Raw genomic sequence first — 20,920 nt, 5'->3', positions numbered from 1 at the left:
TATCATGTTTTCAATTTCATTTGACTCAAGGTTGACGTGGTTTTCTGGTATGAAAGTGAAACTTTTGAAGTTGGTTTTTCTTTTTGTTTCACCTCGATAGCATAAATTACAACGTACCTATCACTTTAATAAATCGGAAAAAAATTATGTACGGTGGCCTGCGCCTAAAAGGATACAGGCGGAGTTTTTAAAATAGCGATCTCAAGCACATCCACATAAACACCACTGCTACACACATCACACACAACACGTCCCCGGATTTATAACAGATGTAGCTGGTCCCTTCATCATCAGGGATCGCTATTTTAAAAACTCCGCCTGTATACTTTTAGGCGCAGGACACCGTACATAAATTAAAACTTTTCTGACGTTCGTTTTACTTATCAGTTAAATAAAATAATTATTGTTTATATATAAATTGCTTACGTTCTTCTAAATTCTCGGGTCTTGGATGTGCCCGTAAAATGGCAATAGGCCCGCCCCCTATTACATTGGGACTAACATAACACTCTGGCGAAAAGTGGGTGCAGCAATGCACCTCTGCCTACCCCGCAAGGGAGTACATTAGTACAAGGCGTGAGTGCGTGTGTGTGTGTGTGTGTGTGTTCTTCTAAATTATTTTTCTACTGCGAATTTTAGTTTGGTTCAGAATTGACCCCAATACACAATATATTACACCAGGTTTAATATCGATAAGGTCGTATATTTGAAAGGTCAATTTAACGAAACATACGGTTATCGTATTCCCGAGAGGCCAACAATGAAAATGAGAGCAGATTTCAAATTTGGAACAGCATTTGAATTAAGAGTCGACCCTTTTGTAATCGAGTTCATGGAGGGTTACTTTGTACTGACGAAAAACGAACGAACGAGAGCTCTCGTGCAATCGGCACGACAACGAGATATAGCCGGCGTCATATAGAGTGACCCCCCTGGAACCTTCGTCCGTAACTCACGGTTCCCGCCAAATCTCAGAGGTGACATATCGGGAAGGTTACCGGTCGGGATAGCCCTCGACGGCGTCAAAATGAATAAAACAAAATAACGCCGTTTTATTACTGAGGCTACTGTTTAATTTTATATTCATTTTATTACTTGCAAATGAGATTTAAAATCAATACGCAGAATATGTGAGATGAGCTAAATATATTTTTACTGTCACAATCTGCAGGGGATAGATGATAAGTAGAGGTCAGAAGTGGTTGCTTGGTTACAGAGCTAGAATCTATACGTGCAAGTTTCTTCAAAATGTTTCCCTGCACCACCAAAATAATTAATGTTTTAACTCTAGGATTCAAAGCCACTAACTCTAAAAGACATGGAGAGATTCTTAGAGTTTCGTACACCATAAAAAAACTTAAGAGTAGGTATGTGCAAAAACAGTTAGTGAAATTTTTTAATAGCATTTTCTGTTTTCTGGTAAAATAATAATAATAAACTCGCCATTCGTTTTTTCCTACAAAATTTATGGCGAAATAAACATAAAAACGTGTAAATATTAGACTTGTAAAATCCGGCGTCGTCGGCGAAGGACTGTCGTGACTCGCGGCTATCCCATTAGCCGGGACTATTTGCCGACAGTGATTAAACACGGGGCGGGTCACGTGACTGCTGGGCCCAACTCCGATGGTACAGTTGGGAATGACACGAAAAATTGGCTGCTTGAAATAAGCGACTTGCGTTTAGATTCCCAACATCACAACATGTTTTTTTTAAAGAACCTTATGGTGATTTTTATATTTGCTTTTTACGTAGCCTGTTTTGTGCCCCACTCCTGAGCAAAGGCTTTCTTATAAGCTGTCCACCATTTGAGAGCCATTGCGACTATATTTTTTATTTGACTTGTTTCATCGCTCTCTGTTTAATATATTCAATATATGCGTAATTTGTTTGTGATTATGGTGTACGATAAATTATAATGTAACGAAACGAAAATATCTGCATATTAAAGAGCAAAAAATACCCGTGTTCAATAAGGCAATTTATAGTAGCACTAATTTCGCGGCAACTCCACAAACGGATCTCGTGACAAGATCACATTTACAGTACACTGACACTTATAACTTATAGGATAGGTGCTTACTACGCGACTGTCTCAAGCCCGGCGTAGTCGGTGTTGCCAGCGTCGAAATAGTCGAAATGTCACGACAATTAGTGTCATTTTCCCGCCACGACCGCACTGTCAAAACGTGTTTAATGGCGTTTCGGCAGACTGTCGTTATCGCGCGTTTTGTACAATTGAAACTGTCCAATTATCTCGCAGAGTGATTATGAAGACTGTTATTAAGATAATTTTCTAAAATACTTAACCTTGGATGTTGTCTGATGATGGTTGTTAACGACGTCGATGACATTTGCATGTTGGGGTTAGGCTCATGTTAACGTCACTGTGAAATCGTATTTAGCATGTCGTTTATTCCAAACTACCAATTTGCAATTTTCTATGTGGTGTGATTGTTTTATGGCTGTATCATTTATAAACATTACATAAATATTACGTAGGTACTGTATTCTGTAATGGTTTAAATGCCTCTAAAATGAATTTATGGTTATCAACATAATAAGTAAATTATATTTTTCTTAGCTCATTTGGTCAAAGAATAATTTTTCGATCTCCGACAATTTGAATTTATTTTTGTTCTCTGGGAGACTCCAAGAAATATATTTGTTGTTTTTGCATGTGTGTGTGTTTATGTGTAATGTGTAAAAGTTTTCAATATGCGGCTAGTTCCGCATCTTCAAGTATAAGAACTGATACTTCCAGAACTAATATGTTCTTGCCACTTCGCCGTCAAATCCGCCATTCTTCACTCGTACCCCGGGTTTCGCCCCTCATATTTCGTTCCGACGGACGGGGCAACTCTTTGTGACATTGTCTAGCGCTATTTAGGTCAGTCACTGTTGTGACTCGCATACATTAGCGAAAGGAGTCGAGTTTTTTGACCTACCTCCTACTTAATATATCTTTGGTATATGAAGGTATGCTAACAATTAATGTAAATTTCATTTATAAATTATACTAACAAGGCCTCTTGTTGACACGCATTTTTCGCCGTCAAAATCTACGGTTTATTCGCCGTGAGGCACAGTGGTCAGTATTAAATGGATCACGAAGAGTTAAGAGAGACATAAAAAGGCAACAAAACTACGGTATACACGCCGTACGGTAAAAAAAAACGTGCTGTAAACAGGAATCCTAACAGCTAAAATAATATCTAAAATCACTGTAAAAATCTTTAAAAATCTCACGAAGTCACAATAAATCGACTCTCGTCGCTACTAGCCCGTAGGCGATTAATCAAATCAGTTCCCGACTAGTACGCTGGGTTTGGCCCCTCGCGCGCCGGGCCACCATTAGCGACAGCTCACAATGCGCGATGTGGGTCACTGGCGCGGGCCCGAGCCGCCTGCCTCCTGATGTTGTGTGCACATTTGTCCAGCCATGCAAAGTGTTGGTCGTGATTTTTGATCGGCATTTTTTTTATGCTGTAGTGTCCCTTAAGTTTTTGAATGTTTTATGGTGTTTGCCGATGGTTTGGTAGTTTAATTATATAAGGACCCTATCTATCCTATCATCTAGGAATTTGATTTGCTGCTACCACTTCGCTGAAAGTAACATAAATTATTATCTTGTTTGAATTTGACGCAATAATGGAGCTTTATTGACTTGAAGTCGCACATTTATGGTATCAGGACATTCAATCTGCCATTATTATGTGAGAGAAGGAGTTCTCACAATAGTTGGGTGCAGGCAGTAGTAAAAACGTGACTAATGCGATTGTGATGACCTACGGAGCGACCGTCAGCACCACTGCATTCAGAAGCAGTCAAAAAACCTCTTTGCTCGGGTCTCTCATTAAAGGTTTGCAGCTGCTGATTTTGATAAGTACTTAAAAAATATATTTCCCTACAGAAGTAAGAGGATACACTTATTTTATTTACCTTTATAAATTACTACTGGCTGTTAAATTTCTGAAAACACAGCACGTGCAAATGGTTTCAGTTTTTCACCGTGGCAAGACGTAAGTAAAATAACAATAAAGCGAAGGAGTTATTTTAACTGAATAAATTCACGTATTCATGAATATGTATGGAGTTTTTATGGCGAATCACCCGTAAAATATATAAGCACCCACCTTTATTGTCGGCCGCCCGCAGTAATGGGGTGGCGCATTTTGTTTCTTTTGTGACGTCATCGCTGAAAGTTGTCCTTGTTTATACTATCAGGGGGATTCAGAGCGTACGTGTGCTTTAAATGAGGATAATTAAATCAGAAGGGCCGAAAATGCGAAATTAAAAGTGACATATTAACCTATTTTTAGATACTTATCGAATGTGAGGCAGGTTTCGCCGTTATTTTACCAATTAATAAGCCTAAATATTTTCTTAGTTTCCTTAGCTGTATAATATTGGGCACGTTGACCAGCCTTCAGCTAGATCTCACTTAAATACCTCCGTATTTTGTCATCTTTAGCAATACCAACTCATCATATGACGTAAGAGTTGCTAAACCATCGTTAACCAAGAAGATAGGCTTTCAGCAAAGACAAAGAGCATTTTAAATCCGGCGTATTTATTTAAATTATTTCTATTCTCTTCTAGTCCTTATGTCTCAATGAGAAATTCCATTTTCCCTTTGTATTAGCGCAGAACACATTATTATGCTATTCATTTTCTTTTGTCTAAAACTACAAAAGTCTACGTTGTTGTATTTTAGATTAGGAGAATACTCTGAGAACTGATAGTCCAAAAATACACATAATTATATCTACTATAATTATCTTCCTAAGGATTAAATAAAATATCATCATAAATCACCCACTTCTATTCTTTTGCTGTACTTCTTCTTGCGGACAGACCCTCTAATGCCGAGTTCCAGAAAGGAACTTAAAGCTAATGTCGGCATTAAATCTGTTTCTTTGTGTCCGTAAACTGTCAAAGCAAGGCAGCAATTCCGTCAAGTTCCTTTTTGAAACTAACATTGGGCAGTTTGGAACTGCAATTTTATTAATATACCCCCAAAGTCATAGAGCGAACGAGCGAACTGTCAGTAAGTTTATTTTATTTTATTTTTACATTTTCGTGGAGAACCAACAGCATTTTGTAACTAAAGGTTTTTACAAGAGGTTGGCAAGATCGACTTTCCGTCTAACACGAAGAGTTTAACTTCGAGTATCACGATGACGCTTGCAAGCCTCTGCGACACGGTTTCGTTATCGATGTCGGTAGTACTCGATATAGTGACGTTTATCCACGTCGATAACGAACCCGTGTAGCGGCAGCTGACAGTTCGTTCTATGAATTCGGGGGATTCTCTATATATTTGTATGAGTATGATTTAAATCTTTAAAACGGAATCCCCAAATCCTTTTCTAGAGCTCCCTTGGCCGGTCTCCGCCCATACATCATTTTGCACTTTGCCATATTAAGTATGCTCGTGTCTTGGCTAGGACTGGCTCGTCACGCGATGCGGCCATTACCCGACGAACCCTGACAAACGTACAACACTGATTATTTTATATATATATGCAAATGTTATAAGTATATATTATATGAAACATTATAAAGATTGTTAGCGATATGTGCATGGCATTTGCATAGGTAGACAGCTTTTTGGTAGAGGGTTTCCCCTCCAAAATCAAAACTGAGGTAAAGTGTTATGTTCTTAAATATATTATCATTATAATTATATGTGCCTTCTGACCCCAAGCTAGGCAGCCTGTAATATAGGTATCGAACACAGATACGTAATATAAGTATTTTTAAAATAACGTTAAATTCAACACTCAATTCCCGCCCTGGGATCGAACTCGGGACCTTCAGCTTAGCAGACAGTGTCAATAACCACTAACCATTCGGTCTACTGAAAGACGCAGATTTTTTATTTCTATTCATTTTTAGTTATAGTGGAGATGTAGGTATTACAAAATAATACAAGGTGAGCTAGAATATATTCTCGGTAAAGACTTATGTAATTGAATAACCTTTTGTAAGTAAATGATATTTTACAAGAAATCCGTGACTAAAAATAACTACTGTTTTAATTGAACGCTTACCTATGATTGCAAAATAATATTGTAAGTGAATAAATATAAATGGGATGAGCCAAAGAATCGTGATCATGTCTTTAGATATAAATAGGTAAGTACAGATAGTGCAAGAAAATACCTACATTAGATTAGTCAGACATAATAGTTTATGGTTTGGTAAAAACATTTTCAAAGTACTAGGTAATTGTTATTACGTCGAAATCAAATATTGAATATAAAGTTCATACTTTAACTTACGCCAAACAGTTTAATAAATAAAGCAGTAAAGACTTATAAAAGATAATTGCCTCAACTGTCTATTTGTTTGTGTATGTACTGTACGTTGTACGTAGGTACATCATATACCGAAGGTCATAGTAAAAAGCATACACGTATTAACGTGTAGTTTTTAACGAAAATAGAATTAGGAACCGGTTTTTTATTGACAGTAAAACGGCAGTTTTGATCTGCAAGCTCAATCATATCAATGCAAACATAATGTGGTAGTAAAAATATTTTATTGATAAAAATATCACGTAAGTTTTCTGACGTCGTTTTTCTCTGAATTCGCCGAAGTTTTTTTTTAACTTTCGTGTTGCGCTAAATATTTTTAAAAACTGCTTTTCATTAATAGCATAGAAATAAACATTTATGCTCGTATCAATCTTATGGGTACTTTTGCAGAATCGTTTTTGTTATGTTAAGGACAATCCAAAATAAGTTTTTCTAGACCACCATTCCTTTACATACTCGACTATCTACCGATATACCCACCCGGCCACACGCGCTAAAACACAAAATAAGAATCAATTTAGACGAAAAACGCCCGCCATTTGGATTCATGCGCTTAGGGTTACCACAAATTTGTGTTACAGACGGGAACCCAAGTAACATTTTTGATTTTAAAAAGGTTTTGAAAAGGTTCTAGAACCTTTGTATGGAAATCAACTCGTGAGACTTAGAAGACTCGATAACATTATATTAACCTTATATTAACCTCCTGAGTGCAAAAAGGGCCCACGTTTTAGAACCTTTCTGAGAGCTACAGCAAAACTTATAGCTCAAACCCAGAACCTTTTGAACAACTTACACAGAACCTAAATAAAACCTTCACAACCTTAATTTAACGTTAACATAACCTTGGAAGACAGCTTTTAAGTTCTAAATTAGTCCTGGATGTAACTCTACTATAACTTGAAACACATTTGATGGATATTTGTAATGCCTTCCCAGGACTCTCGGGTCTTAAAATGTTTCTGTGTAAGATTTTATAATAATTATAATAAATGGCGCCATTACCTGACACTTTCCAAGACTCAAAATGGCTAACTTGTAAGTGTTGTATTAATACAAAATATAGTAAGTAGTTAGGCTGAAGTCAGGAAATATGAAAACCTTGTGCGACTAGCACTTTATTGTGATACTTTCGGATAATAGTTCTGTATAAGTGACGGGCCTTTTGTAAATGATAAATTTAAAGATATTTTAATTAAAAAAAATAGATAAAATTTTATGTTTGGTGTAAATTTATATTAGAAATAAAAGTACTGTCTATATAAAAAAACATATATTTGGAATAGTATAGGAAACGCTACTGAATTTTCCCTTATTAATTAAAATGTATCTTTTTGTTAAGTTTTTTTTTATTTCAGTGAAAAAATATGGCGGCCGTTAGGAAATTACTAAAAAGCATTAAACATATTTTGAGGATGCCTCTAAAGCTTTAAAATATTCTTGTACGACTTAAATCATGCCTTTAGCTCATAGCCAGTGCTTAATGCTTTTGGTTTTCACCAAGTAGTCCTAATTTGTTTGCCTAGACAACTCTTATCAACCTAAAGGTTTAAGATAGGTTTTAAAAAATACTTATAAGTAATTTAAATATTCCATAACTTTATGGTTATATCAAGGTTAAAAATTTAACCTTAAGCTCTCACTTTAGCATTAATGCTAGCTTTTCTAGAAGTAAATCAGGAGTCTACGACAACTATAAGATCCTAGAACTATATGCTCCTGAAATACATGTTAAAATAACGTTAATATAAACTCTTATCAGCAGCTACAAGGTTGTATTAATAAACAATTAGTTTTAGGACTTAGTAATCATTCTCAAGTACTCAATATGACCAGATAGCAAAGCATTAACCTTTTCACAACCCTTATAAAACCTAAAGGCATTTCTTACAACCTAAGCTCGAATGAAATGTTACTTGGGAATGTAGTCATAAAATTACTTATTCAATACGTCCTGCGCAGGTCGCTGTGGAATCTCTCTCAGGGTTTTTATTTGGGACTTTTTAGTGTCTTGTAGTTTGCCTTTTTTATTTTATTTTGGTATATAATAAGCCGCGGTTCGCCAAGATTTACCTGTTTGTTTTATTTTTTTTGCTTTAGGTTACCTTAGATTTGAGGTTTATTACCGCCGTGAAACTGAAGTTGTATTTATGAGATACAAGTTTATTTCTAATTACATTGATGTTTGTAAATATTCACTTTATAATGGATTTATATGGTAGGCGAAGAATAAATCATTTTAATTGGTTAATCTATTATAGTAAGCACTTAGCTGAGCTTAGCTTCAAGCATCCTGTTCACGATAAGTAATAAGTAAATTGCCATTTAAAATTACTTTGATGAGCGGATTATATGAATGCATGGAGGAATATGAGCATTTATTTTGCTTTGAATGTGGATGGTGATATCATTGAGATTACTAGCTTTTATTATAATAATATTATTTATAGCTTCTGACATATCACCTATGGTGAGCCATGACATAAGTATTGCACGAAGGCAGTGCTTATGCCGTAAGGGAATATTTAACGTCCATAATTCTATGAATTTTGTACTTATACGATGTCCATTTTCAAACATCATGAATAACATGATCAGTAGGAAGTACTTAAATAGACCATAAATTTACCTACGTTGTCTGCCTTCTTCCTACTGGATCTTTGGGTTTTATAATGTATATAATTTATTTAATCAAACTGTAAATATCTATCTACACAATACAATCTAAATAACTAATTCTAAACTTAAGAAAAATTATGACTAAACGTACCTAGCCTAACTATAAACAAAAAAGAAGAAAAAAAAAAAATAAAAAAAAAAAATAATTAAAACTATGTGTCTTCGCTCCGGAACGCATCCGACGCAAAGGTCCCTAAGGCGCTGGCAGCATTGCCTCGCTGTACAGCCAGAGAGATCCTCTGCATCAGAAACGCTCCAGAGCGTTTTATAATTAGATTATAAATTAGGATTTTATTAATTTAAAAAGGGTTAAGGTTAATGGGGCTCTATATGACGCAAAAAGCTAAGTTTCAAAGTGCTGCTGCGCGTGCCACGTCTCTATCTCGTTTTATTTAACATGACAACCCTCGTTCGTTCGTTTTTCGTCAGTATAGAGTGACCCTCAAGGGACGGATCCACCGGAGCGCCGTTGTGTATCGGTTAATGTCCGACTAAAAACACAATTCATGGAATCTGTACTGAAAATCTCGTTTCACTATATAGGTACTACTCATACACTCTCGTGAAAGCAGCTGGGCTTCTGATTCGGCCACTTGAGTGTTATAAAAACAGAGCTTCTTCAACTGGCTACATATTGACCTGTGTGGCTTTTTATAGAGGGCGTTTTATATCTTATAATAGCTATAATGTTTTGGAATTACTTGTGGTCGGCTTAGTATTGGAATCCGCGTATTAATTAATAAGTACCTAATACATAGTTGATTATATATTTATTGAGAAAATATCGGTTCCTACATAAATAAATATATTTACTTACTGAAAAAGTATATTATAAACACAGTAAACATTTACAAAGATACTTTATCAGTTCGTAAAATGTGTATCTCTAAACCCGCACGGAATACCGAGGAGTTTTCAAACCGACAACCACTTCCAATTCACTATCAAGGTAGTCATCAGCCGGCTACTCCTGTCTGAATCTCCCCAACCGAAACCCGACTCTAGGTCCTACAACGGAAATGCCAAAACCATTTGCATTGGAGGAGACTCGAGTGCTATTGAACAAGGTAAGGTTTGTATCGAGGTCGCCACATACATTTCGACATTTATGCTTCTTGAACTCACTCTGGACAGTCGGCACCCGAAATCTCTAAAGGAATTTATTGAATAATACATTTATGGTGAGCACCGTCCCAGCTCTGCCTAGTGCTTTGACGTTGTAAAAGAAAATTATTGGCCTGTAAAAAGTGGACCCAAATGTACCTACTGAAATTCACATGCGAGACGAGCAAAGGAATTCCTGAAATTCTCCAGTTAATCGGTAAAATTCCGTAGTCTTTTAATCTCCCTTTTTTGTGCAGCGATATTTTTAGCCCCGCTAAAGTATCCGCGCCATTTTCAATTTCTTTAAAAACATTTTTCTAATTAATTTCAGCGGAATTTCGAAATAAGAACCCGATTTAAATGACAGAATTAATCATGCGGAGTTGATTCTGACTTATAAATTGCGCGATGGGGCAAAAAAAACATTAAAATCATCACCGTAAGCTCGGTGAATGATGACTTACCCTCGGGGGCATTTATTAATGATTTACGATGTCGATTTCTTATACACTTGTAGTGCTAACTACTTGGATATGCGGGTTTTTGCAGTTTTTAATAGCAATGATCTATGTACCTTTTTAACCCTTGACCGAAAAAGATCGCTGTTATAAGTTTAATTAAAAAAAAAACACGCACTCACGCCTTGTACTAATGTACTCCCTTGCGGGGTAGGCAGAGGTGCATTGCTGCACCCACTATAAGTTTAATATGGATGTAATTTTATAATATCTAGCTGCGCGTGGATCTGTGTATGGCCACCATGCTCAGAAATGAATGCGCTTTGTGAATCGTTCATTATTTTGTTTTGTTATAAATTAGGTTTTGTTTTATTCAAAATTGGTTCACCCGTTTATATGTACTGTACTCATTATCTGGTGTATAATTTCGGCAAGTTTATCTATTTTTAAACAATGTCTCATGTACCTATGTGCTAAACAATGGGAAACATTGTGTAGAAGATGGCAATAACCTTGACCCTGACCTCTAGAAACGGCTGATTCATCATTAAGAACCTCATTACAAGTTTTTTTTTTTGTTTAGATAAATAGTTTTATCTCTCAGAGTTCCGTCTTACGTTCCTGTTACAAATGTGTGTTATAGGTTCCTCTACTTTAAGGCGCAACTAGCTGTAGATATTTACGTCATTAACCATTAAACGCTTAGATTAAAAATATACGTACAAGATGGAGTGTCGGTGCAAAAGAAACGTTTCGACAAATAACACCACACTTCTACCAGTTTCCTCTTATTTTGAATCAGTTCGGTTAGAGGATTTGTGACTTTATTATTCAATGGTTATTATTAGGTTGAACTTAAAACGGTTTGACAGAAAACAAAATGGGGACAGTACCCTAAGCTGCTTCTGGAACGTTCAAAAACAATGACTTGGCTAAAATCCCTCTATTTTTGCTAGTCCTCGTTGTTTTATTTATTTAAACACTTTATTGTACACAGAAACATAATATAAAAACACAACTATTGAAAAACACAGTAAAAGCATACAATGGCGTAAATACTTTGCCAAGAGATCCCTAAAAATGTTAACAAACCATGAGCCTCATCAAAGATTTCATTATCAAGTCCACGATTATCTCTGCCATATGTAATTTGTAGCGTAAATAATTATTTATGAGAGTAAAAAAAATGTTGGCGCACTGATAGTTTCAATTATCAGGTAAGTAGCATAAGTGTAGGAGACCTAGGGTTTGTTTCATATCATCGAGGCGTGCTCAGTAAATCTGCGGCCCTATCGCGAAGTCAAACTGAAATAACATTTACAATACCTTCGGAATTCGAAAATGGTTGCCGAAACGAGTTCGCGATAGGTACATTTTTTTTTAGGTGTGTTTATGTTTACCGTTACTACAGTGTAACAGGCCCTTAGTTGGCTAAATCGGCGATTACCGTAGTCATTTATTGTGAGTAGCGTGTAAGTTGGTGTAATTTAATACATCGTTTAGTTGATGATCTCTGGTATCCTCTACAAATTGGTGGTCACTTGGGAAGTGATTATTTTTATGCTACTTAACAACATATACTTATACTAAATTTTATATGCGTCTAAAAAGACGTACAAAGCTACCTCAAACTGACCTACCGTTTGTGGTAACTTAATGTTTCGTCAAAATCTGCCCAGCCGTTGGAGAGTTATTAGGTATTCTTCTTGATAATTAACGGAGATTCTTCTGTGAAATCAGTTTTAACTATTATTTGTCTGCTGTAAACATCTCTTTAATATCTTTGAGGTCTTGCGCCTCGTGCGTAATGGCAATTATCGTTCATTTAATTAAATAGCACAATCAATTGTAACTTGTTTACTCTGTTCAATAGCTTTTTATATTATTTTATTCTTATATGAAGTAATAATGTAGCCATTTTGACAAGTTAAATGCGAGAAAAAGAATAGCTGTAAGATACTAGTGCATAAGTTCATGCTTAACTTGACGTTTTCATTTCTGAAATCAGCTGATAAAACGCTTTTATTTAAAAAAAATGTACCTGACGTATCTAATGTAAATAAACCACCACCGGCCAAATAAACTACCAGCTAAAAATTCATCCATGTTCGTTGTTGGTTTGTTTCAAGCACAAGCTTACATATCTTAAACTAATAGCATGATTTTTTCGATGAATTCAATGTCTAATTACTTGTAATACTGGTTTCCATATCGTTATCTTCCCAAAGACTATCTTCATATAAGTTAACGGTCTTATTGGTGCGGCGTAAGAGTTAATTTTGACTGCATATTACTACCTCAGTGTAGTAAATATCGTTCATACCACAACACATTAATTTCGTATTTGCACTATCTTTATTACACTTACTTTAAGGCGTATTATAAATTCGGCGGTCGGCTTAATGATCCACAGGCCGAACTGTTATTTATTACTTTTAAATTTGTTTCAACAAACATTGATAAGGCTGGGTGCGAAGGAAAATCAACCGAATTGCTACAAGTTTATGGCTCAGTTCGCTTTCTTCTTACAAGTCATTAAGTTTTTACATAGCTTAGGCAATTAGCAATACGATACAAATTAAACTAGCATCAAATATAATAAATATTCGATATTTTTTTTAAATAAGCATCGTATTAAAAAAAAAAAACTAAATGTCCAACTTACCGCAGCGAATGACGCGTTCTAGAGTTTCCTTTTTTAAAATTATAAGTATATTCCGTACGGCCAGCCCTTTTGTGTCAAAAAAAGTTTGCCACCACAGAGTATTTTCATCAAAGCGGCACCGAATCTAATCAGCATGCCATTAGGGGGAGGGCAAGTCGCCTAATTCTTGAAATGTGGGCCACAAGGTCCTGTAATCTGTGAATTATTGTCACCGAGTTATTTCGGCCTTTCGACTACAATGACGGTCGACGGTTTGACGGTCGAATGGCGTAGTGGTTAGTGGCCCTGACTGCTATGCCGAAGGGCCCAGGTTCGATTCCCGGCTGGGGCAGATATTTGTTTAAAGACTGATATTTGTACTCGGGTCTTGGGTGTTGGGCTGTTGATATTTATATTTAATATGTATCTATCTATGTAGGTATTTGTGTAGATATATATCAGCTGTCCGATACCTATAACCTATAACACAGGCTCTGCCTAGCTTGGGGTCAGATGGCCGTGTGTGAGATGTCCCCACATATTTATTTATTTATTTCGGCCTATCGACTACAATTTTCAGTGGCCGCAGAGGCGTATTTCGAACATCTCAGTGGCCGAAGAGGCGTATTTCCATCGCCTAATGAGGTGGGATTGGCGCGGTCGGTGTGGAAACCCTGGGCCACTGTGGTCATTATACATCGTTTGTTCCGAGTTTTAATGCTGTGTTGGATTAATTATATTTGATACTGGATAAGATAAAGTGTGCCGTATCGATAAATGCCTATATACTATTATTATTTCTATAGTAAAAAATATACGCAATTCTACATTTGAAAGGTTTAGACAGTGTCCTTTGGCTGTCCAGCTTGTTAGCTGATGATGATTCTACGTTATGAGTTGTTGAAAGTAATATAAACAAATTGAGTATATTTTACGTAGGTACTTATATTAGGTGTATTCAATGACAGAGCCACTCAGGTAAAAATATGTAGAGAGCACTGCACACTCTTAACAACAAACTGTAGAATTTGATCGCCGCTTGTATATTCATCCATAAATTACTTACTACGCAAACTCAAACAAGTTTGGAAGAAAAAAAACGTCAAGGTTTAACATTGCATTGCATGTTTGTAATTTGCAAACATTACGGCCGACGTTCTGTTTTTACGATTTATTCTCTTTTTGAACTTGGCGTCTCGTAACATGTTTCAAACTTGTTCGTTATCGCGCCTGTCAAATGTTTTAGCATTTTTATGACATATTTTCTTATTTTTACACGTCGTCTCTTTCTTTTAATCGCTATCTCTCGCGCTGCTGGATGTTATGATTTACATTTTATATACGTACGTTTTTATTGTACTTAATGGATTGCCGAGGAAATTGCCCAACTTTAACAATCTCCGGTTTTTGGTGTAATCAAAAATAACTTTTCTCCAGTGTGTTGTTTTATTGTACCCGAGCTAGATGATCGCAATAAATTATGAAGGAAACGTTTATGCGGAAATAATAAAAGGAGCCCACATTGCGAGAATCAATTTTGTAGCCAAGTATAAAAGATGGCTGCATAATTATTTACTATAAAGTAACAGGTATGTGTCACTTTGTAACAGAGGAAATACGGCTTCACAAGTAGTTTCGACATTTTACGACGGAGTGCGAAAATTACGTACAATTTTCACATTCGCGAGGCTGTGTTCAAAAGTACATAAAAGCTACGTAAAAATTCACGAGCCCTCCCCCAGACTTTACGCTAATCCTGTGACGCCGAGCCGACGAGTCTTCAAAAAATATATTCCAAGATGAATTTCAACGAAGACAATGCACGAGCTGAGAGTTATTATGGGCGCCCGTGAAATTGTACGACGCAATATTCCGCCTAATCAATGCATCAGTGTTCTTCAAAAAAGCCAACTTATTGTTAGCTCGGAATCATCAAACACGTCGTGGAAAAAAAAGACAACGCGTTTTATTGCCGACTCTACTCGGCGGGGCGTTGGCGCCAAAAATATCTGACGGGTGACGGGGAAAATCCGTGCGTGAGACCAAAGATTGACAGTTGGAGGATTGAAAATGTGTCGGCAATGGCGGCGACTCAAATAGATCTGAGGAGGAATTATTCGTTCGGAAAACTGAAGGAAAACACTCCTGGGGCATGCGAGACGCCTCGCCATGCCTGCGGTGACCTGGTTTTAAAAATAGTTCGAATTTCAAACCTTAGTCGGGATTCGTTAAACTTTAAGGGGTTACCGAGAACCGCCTTTGGTTGATATAACTGGTTTCTTATTGGAACTTTAAGGTTAATAAGTTTTCTTACTTTGCAATAGGTATTAAAACTCATTTCATTAGTTGTAAATGTTGCAATTTTCCAGTAATAGCTATGTTAGACATCTCTCCTATTCATATCGCACACTCGCTATTAGAACATTGAAAATACAAAATTGTACATAATGTAGGTAAAGCTACATTTATATGCTTGTATTAATTCCAGATACGAGTATGTTTCCAATACCACAGTCTAGGTACATACACATAATACCTATGTATAACATCTTAGCCCGCTAGAACAATAGATGAAATCTCAAAAATGTTCCAACAATGGCTACATTTTTTTCCATACAAAGAACGCTTGTCGTAAAACAAAACGAAGCTGATTTATGACGGTTTCATTCCTGCGGAAACAAGGGAATATTCATACATTGCTCAAGGAATTATATGTGTCATTGTTCTATTTGTATGGCACAAATATTTTCAAAGATGCCCGCTGTGAGAAAACCTTTACGTTTATACATATTACTTCGGTTCGTGTATACATATATATAAATAGTCGAACGGTAGCTGGGCTGAACTGGGTTCCACTTGAGGGCTATAATACAGCAGTAAGTGTAAGTATCTATAAGATTTCTTTGCATACCTCAAAAATTGCATTGATATCTTCTTAATATGTGACAGACAGATAGATAAGAAACATGTGTATTTATCGTGTTAGCAAAAGGGTTCTTATAGGGTATAAATTATTAAATAGTCTTCTTGTAGGTACCTACTAGTCCGGTTATTGTTGGACTACTGGAGACAAACTACACAGGAACATGCAACAGTAACCGTCGTCCATTAGTATCATACTAACATGGCATTGAACATTCGCCAAAAAGCAATATAAAATTCGTCAGAGAATGATTTAAGGAGAACGGCGACTGACGAGCTACGGTTGTCGCTTTATTAAAATTTTGAAGCTTCTGCAGGAAAATATTTTTTAACCCCAGACGAAAAAAAGGGGTATTTTAAGTTTAACGTAAGACACATTAAACTTAAAATACCCTGTTTAAGGCCCAAGCATACGCTAGTCGAATCAAATTCAACTCAGTCTTTTTGATTGAAAAAGGTGAGTCGCACTATGGTTTAACGTCTGTCGAAACGATGAGAATCCGAATCAACTAGTGTCAAATTATTCACGATTGTCCCCCTGCCAAAACTGTGGCAACTTGTGTCGAGTGGTGTTAAGATTTCGACAACTACAGTTTTAATTTAGACCATTCAAGTTGGTGCCGCCTAATCCCGTGCTACATCTATTGTCGTCGTCGCGTGTTACGGCCCAGGCGCGGGACTAGCTAACCGTGAAATTAACTAGTTCTAATTAAACAAAGGAAACGTACCGTGTAAACTTGTGAACTCTTTGAGATTGGGCCATCGTCTGCAGCGAGCCCCGTGTACATTAGTCTGGCCACTAAAGTCGGATCCAGACTTTAATATGCTACACTTATTTTGCCGTTCTATAGAGTTTATGTAAGCAATATCATATATAGTTCACAGTTTCAATGTCAAATATAATTTTGATATTCTCATCTTCATATCATTAAAATAATCGAAATTGAATTCCGTCATAGGTTTAATGAAGGAAAACATCATAAACCGCAAAACCATCCATTATCATTACTATGCAATCATGAAATTAAACCGTTAACTTCGTATCATCTGCTTCAATAAAATTACATAACTACATACTTATGCCCAAAAAATTACACGATAGTAGTAAATAATAGATACAAGAACGGAAAAATACCTTTAGTTAGTTTTTCTCGTTAACCTGCTTTAAAATATCTAGATATTATATAATTACATGGTTAGTAAGTCTGGGTACATCTTGATCGCTTTCCAAACAGATAACGCGGAAGCAATGTAAACTGAGCTTTAACCGAATATATGTGTGTTACAAAGCTGTCAGACAGTCGAAGACTAATGAAGATTTTCGACGGCCGGCTATTTCGGGATGTTCGAATAGTGAGACTCGCCTGCGACATCCGTTGTTGTACCAGATTCATGCATGTATTACATAAGACTTTTTTTTTAAATCAAGTAATAGCAAAATCATCGAACTGGCTTCTGTACCCTAACCGGGAATGTGAACCAGGAAATCTAATCAACAGAAAAAGGAAACATTCTTATTCAACATAGTAAGTATGTATGTATGTTTTCATGAAAGTAGCCATATATTTGCATAGTAGGTATGTAGGTATAAAACCTATGACAAAAGAAACGGAGTTTTTGACCTGAAACTCAAAATATTATATTTTATTACATCGTGTTCGTGCACTGTATGAATAAAACATGAAAACAATTTCTGTTACAATTATTCTTGAAGTGAAAACTTTGCTTCTTTATCCGGGCCATTTGATTCGCCGACATTTTGACAGTCTTAGCCGCGTTTAAATTTTGCCCACCGAAGTTTTCCAACAAAATACAATAGCGAAATGTAAATTTAGAAATGGTATCATTTACATTTTGTACTCTATTTTATTTTTTCTCTGTGCCGTTTAATTTCACTAATGAGGCAGCCTGCAAAAAGTGTTCAAAGCTAAATATTAAATGAACGCGGTGGAAAAAATCTGACGCCGTTTTTAATTAGAAAGCGCTCAGCTACCTCTAGTTAAACTTTTACTAGAGATATCTGGTGTGACAAGACAGCGCATCACCGTCAGCTATCTCGCTATCGTAATTTGTGATTACAATAAGTTACGGGTAGGTATCATAACTTCGTTTAAAAGTCGGCTAATACTAAGTACATAAACACAAAAAATATGCTGTTGCAATAGTTAGAAACCGCAACTTTTTGAGTTTTCAAAATTAACTCTTACAAATAAAAAACACCGACCTCATCATCTAAAGAAATTTCTTTCAGACAACCTTTGCATAGAAGGATATACCTACTATGAGAATGGCTGTAACACTATGTTATAGCAAAGTGTACTAGCGACAGGTAGAATTTAATCAACTGGAGCGCCGAAGACGGATCGCTTACTTACCTCTCACACATAATAAATAGACTAAGATTGATCCCCCAGCTTACTTGCCTACAGTTTTGCTAAGTATATATACTCATTTTTTAGGTAATTTGTTAAAAAGTACACCATAAATAGGTATCTAACCTACATAGAATACTCTTTATTTGTTCACCAAAAAGAATAATAAAATTAACAAGTTGTAACTTAATTAGGGTACAAGAGATTGTCTTATCATTCAAAGCGACTTCTGCATGACAACCTTTGGATGGATGGACTATGAGATTAAGAAATATCATATTTAAATTCATCATCAGCAACAATCGTTTGATATAAAAGTATATAGGTAGCTACGTAATATAAATACAACATTAAATATATTAGTTACCTCTGCAGTTCTGTATAATAAATTCAATTTTATTTAAGTAATTTCGATAATACACATTGCGTGAGTACTTTTAGGACACGTCATAATCCTGCTGTTTTGTGAAACGTATACAAAATATGTGTATTGTAGCAAAAGCTATTTCTAACATTTTGTAAAAACTAGGTATGTACCTACCCATAATTTTATCATTACCTTACTCATCCTCCACTCTCTAACAACCACATAGAAAATACCACTTAAGCAATACTAATTGAATATTTGTCTTTGTCCCCAGGTACCAAGTCGTGCTAAGTGTTAAGACAAACCAACAGAAGTATATCAAATGTATGTTAAGTGCCGTGTAAAGTGAAAGTGGATGCGTCGTGGTAGTGACCCCCGGTAAGGAGAGGCTCGGAGTACACCCCTTGCGCGCTATTCAGCTAATTTTTATGAACTTACTAGTTGTTCCCGCGCGCTTCGCTTCGCCTTAAAAAGTTTTCCTGTGGGAATTCCGCGATTAAAAGTAGCCTATGTTCTTTCCCAGGGTATAGACCGTATGTATACCAAATTTCATTCAAAACCGTTCAGTAGTTTTGGCGTGAAAGAGTAACAGACAGACAGACAGACAGACCGACAGACACTGTTACTTTCACATTTATAATATTAGTTAAGATGAGTATTACGCTATTTGTTTACTAACCGACTTCGAAAAACGGAGGAGGTTCTCAACTCATCTGTTTACCTACGTATATGTATTTGTTATTCGATTATCATATTAACTATTATGTCCATGACAAAAATAGGTACAAACATAATACGTGCTTTAGTTATAAAAGTCTCTAAAGTTTGTTGAAACAAGCTCGTTTACAATGTGTTCACAATAGCATTATAAGTTTCATAACAAACTAATACTAACTATAGCCTGAATAGCGCGCGAGGTGTTGCTGAGTTTTGAAAAGCCAAAGTTTGCGTTAACGAATCTGATGATGATATTTTATAGATTTATTTACTTATAATTGTACTAAATTTTGAGGTGAAATTGAGGTTATTAAATTACCAATTTTGTGCTGATGGTAACTACACCTTTTAGAAATACACTATATCTGTCGCAGGCATCTGGTTTAATCTCCTGTTTGATTGAACCGCTAGCCCGTTCATTGGATGACGCTTTTCAGTTGTATGACTAAAGGACAACTCGTCAAGTCGTTGATTGTAACGTTCGACGTCTTGACTGAACGTCATTCAGCGAAGTCGTTGAATGGGATATAGTATAGCAACTTTGTAATTTCTGGTTAGGGTGAACATGACCAGACAAGAGTCAACAAAAAGACTATGTTACAAAGCTCTTATCTCACAAATTAACTAAACAATAACAATAAACGTACCTTCATATTGTTGTTCATAACTTTCCAGTTTCGCCACAATTTTTTCTTTGAAACTATCCGCCCGCGGCGTAATAATAGGTAAATCCATGTTGTCACACTATTTTAACACAAATAACGCACTTTAAAGCTAATTTATTTGCAAAAAACTAACAATATAAGTGCTTTTTGTGTCAGCTGTTAGCTGTTAGACGCCATATTTGTTTTATTCACCACCTGACTGATTTTAAGTCAGCTAACTAGTTGGACGTTTTGTGACGCTTGTAGAATCAACATTCGGCCTAGTCATACAACTGAATAGCGCCATCCAATGAACGGGCTAGTGGTTCAATCAAATAGGAGATTCAACCAGATGCCTGCGACATATCTATTGATATAGGTACATTTAATAACAGTTGACACGCTTAGAATGCTTGGACAAGCAACTAATTAATAATATTCAATGTTGATTGTCAATCACAAGGGATAGTCTGACAAATCATCCCTGTGTTTATACATGCTGTAATTATGTTAGTATTAACCTAATAACGTACCTGTTGACTTGCATATTATTCGGCAATAATATTACATAACATCAATCATTAGTTGAGTGGATGAATATCAAACTGCCATATGTCACGTCCACGCCAAATTTGGGAAATGGAGGTTTTTGTTTTCTCTATTATTTAATGGTCATAGAACTTGCCCCGT

The 20,920-nt window shown here is 36.0% G+C and overlaps 1 protein-coding gene across 6 annotated transcripts in view; it reads left to right on the top strand.

Moving 5' to 3' along the window:
• The window catches only part of LOC105397923 (pseudouridylate synthase RPUSD2), a 333,895-nt gene that overhangs the window by 259,058 nt on the left and 53,917 nt on the right, over positions 1-20,920 (top strand). For 3 of the 6 annotated variants that reach the window (XM_048627371.1, XM_048627366.1, XM_048627357.1), the window contains exon 2: positions 19,144-19,247. The exons of the other annotated variants lie outside the window; for them this stretch is intronic. The gene's annotated coding sequence lies outside the window, so the exon portion shown is untranslated. The remainder of the gene's footprint in view (positions 1-19,143; positions 19,248-20,920) is intronic. 6 annotated transcript variants of the gene reach the window in all.

The sequence above is a fragment of the Plutella xylostella genome, chromosome 4, assembly GCF_932276165.1.
Source record: "Plutella xylostella chromosome 4, ilPluXylo3.1, whole genome shotgun sequence".
NCBI lineage: Eukaryota > Metazoa > Arthropoda > Insecta > Lepidoptera > Plutellidae > Plutella > Plutella xylostella.
The sequence above is the reverse complement of the archived record's forward strand: the minus strand, read 5'-3'. Positions and strand labels throughout refer to the sequence as shown.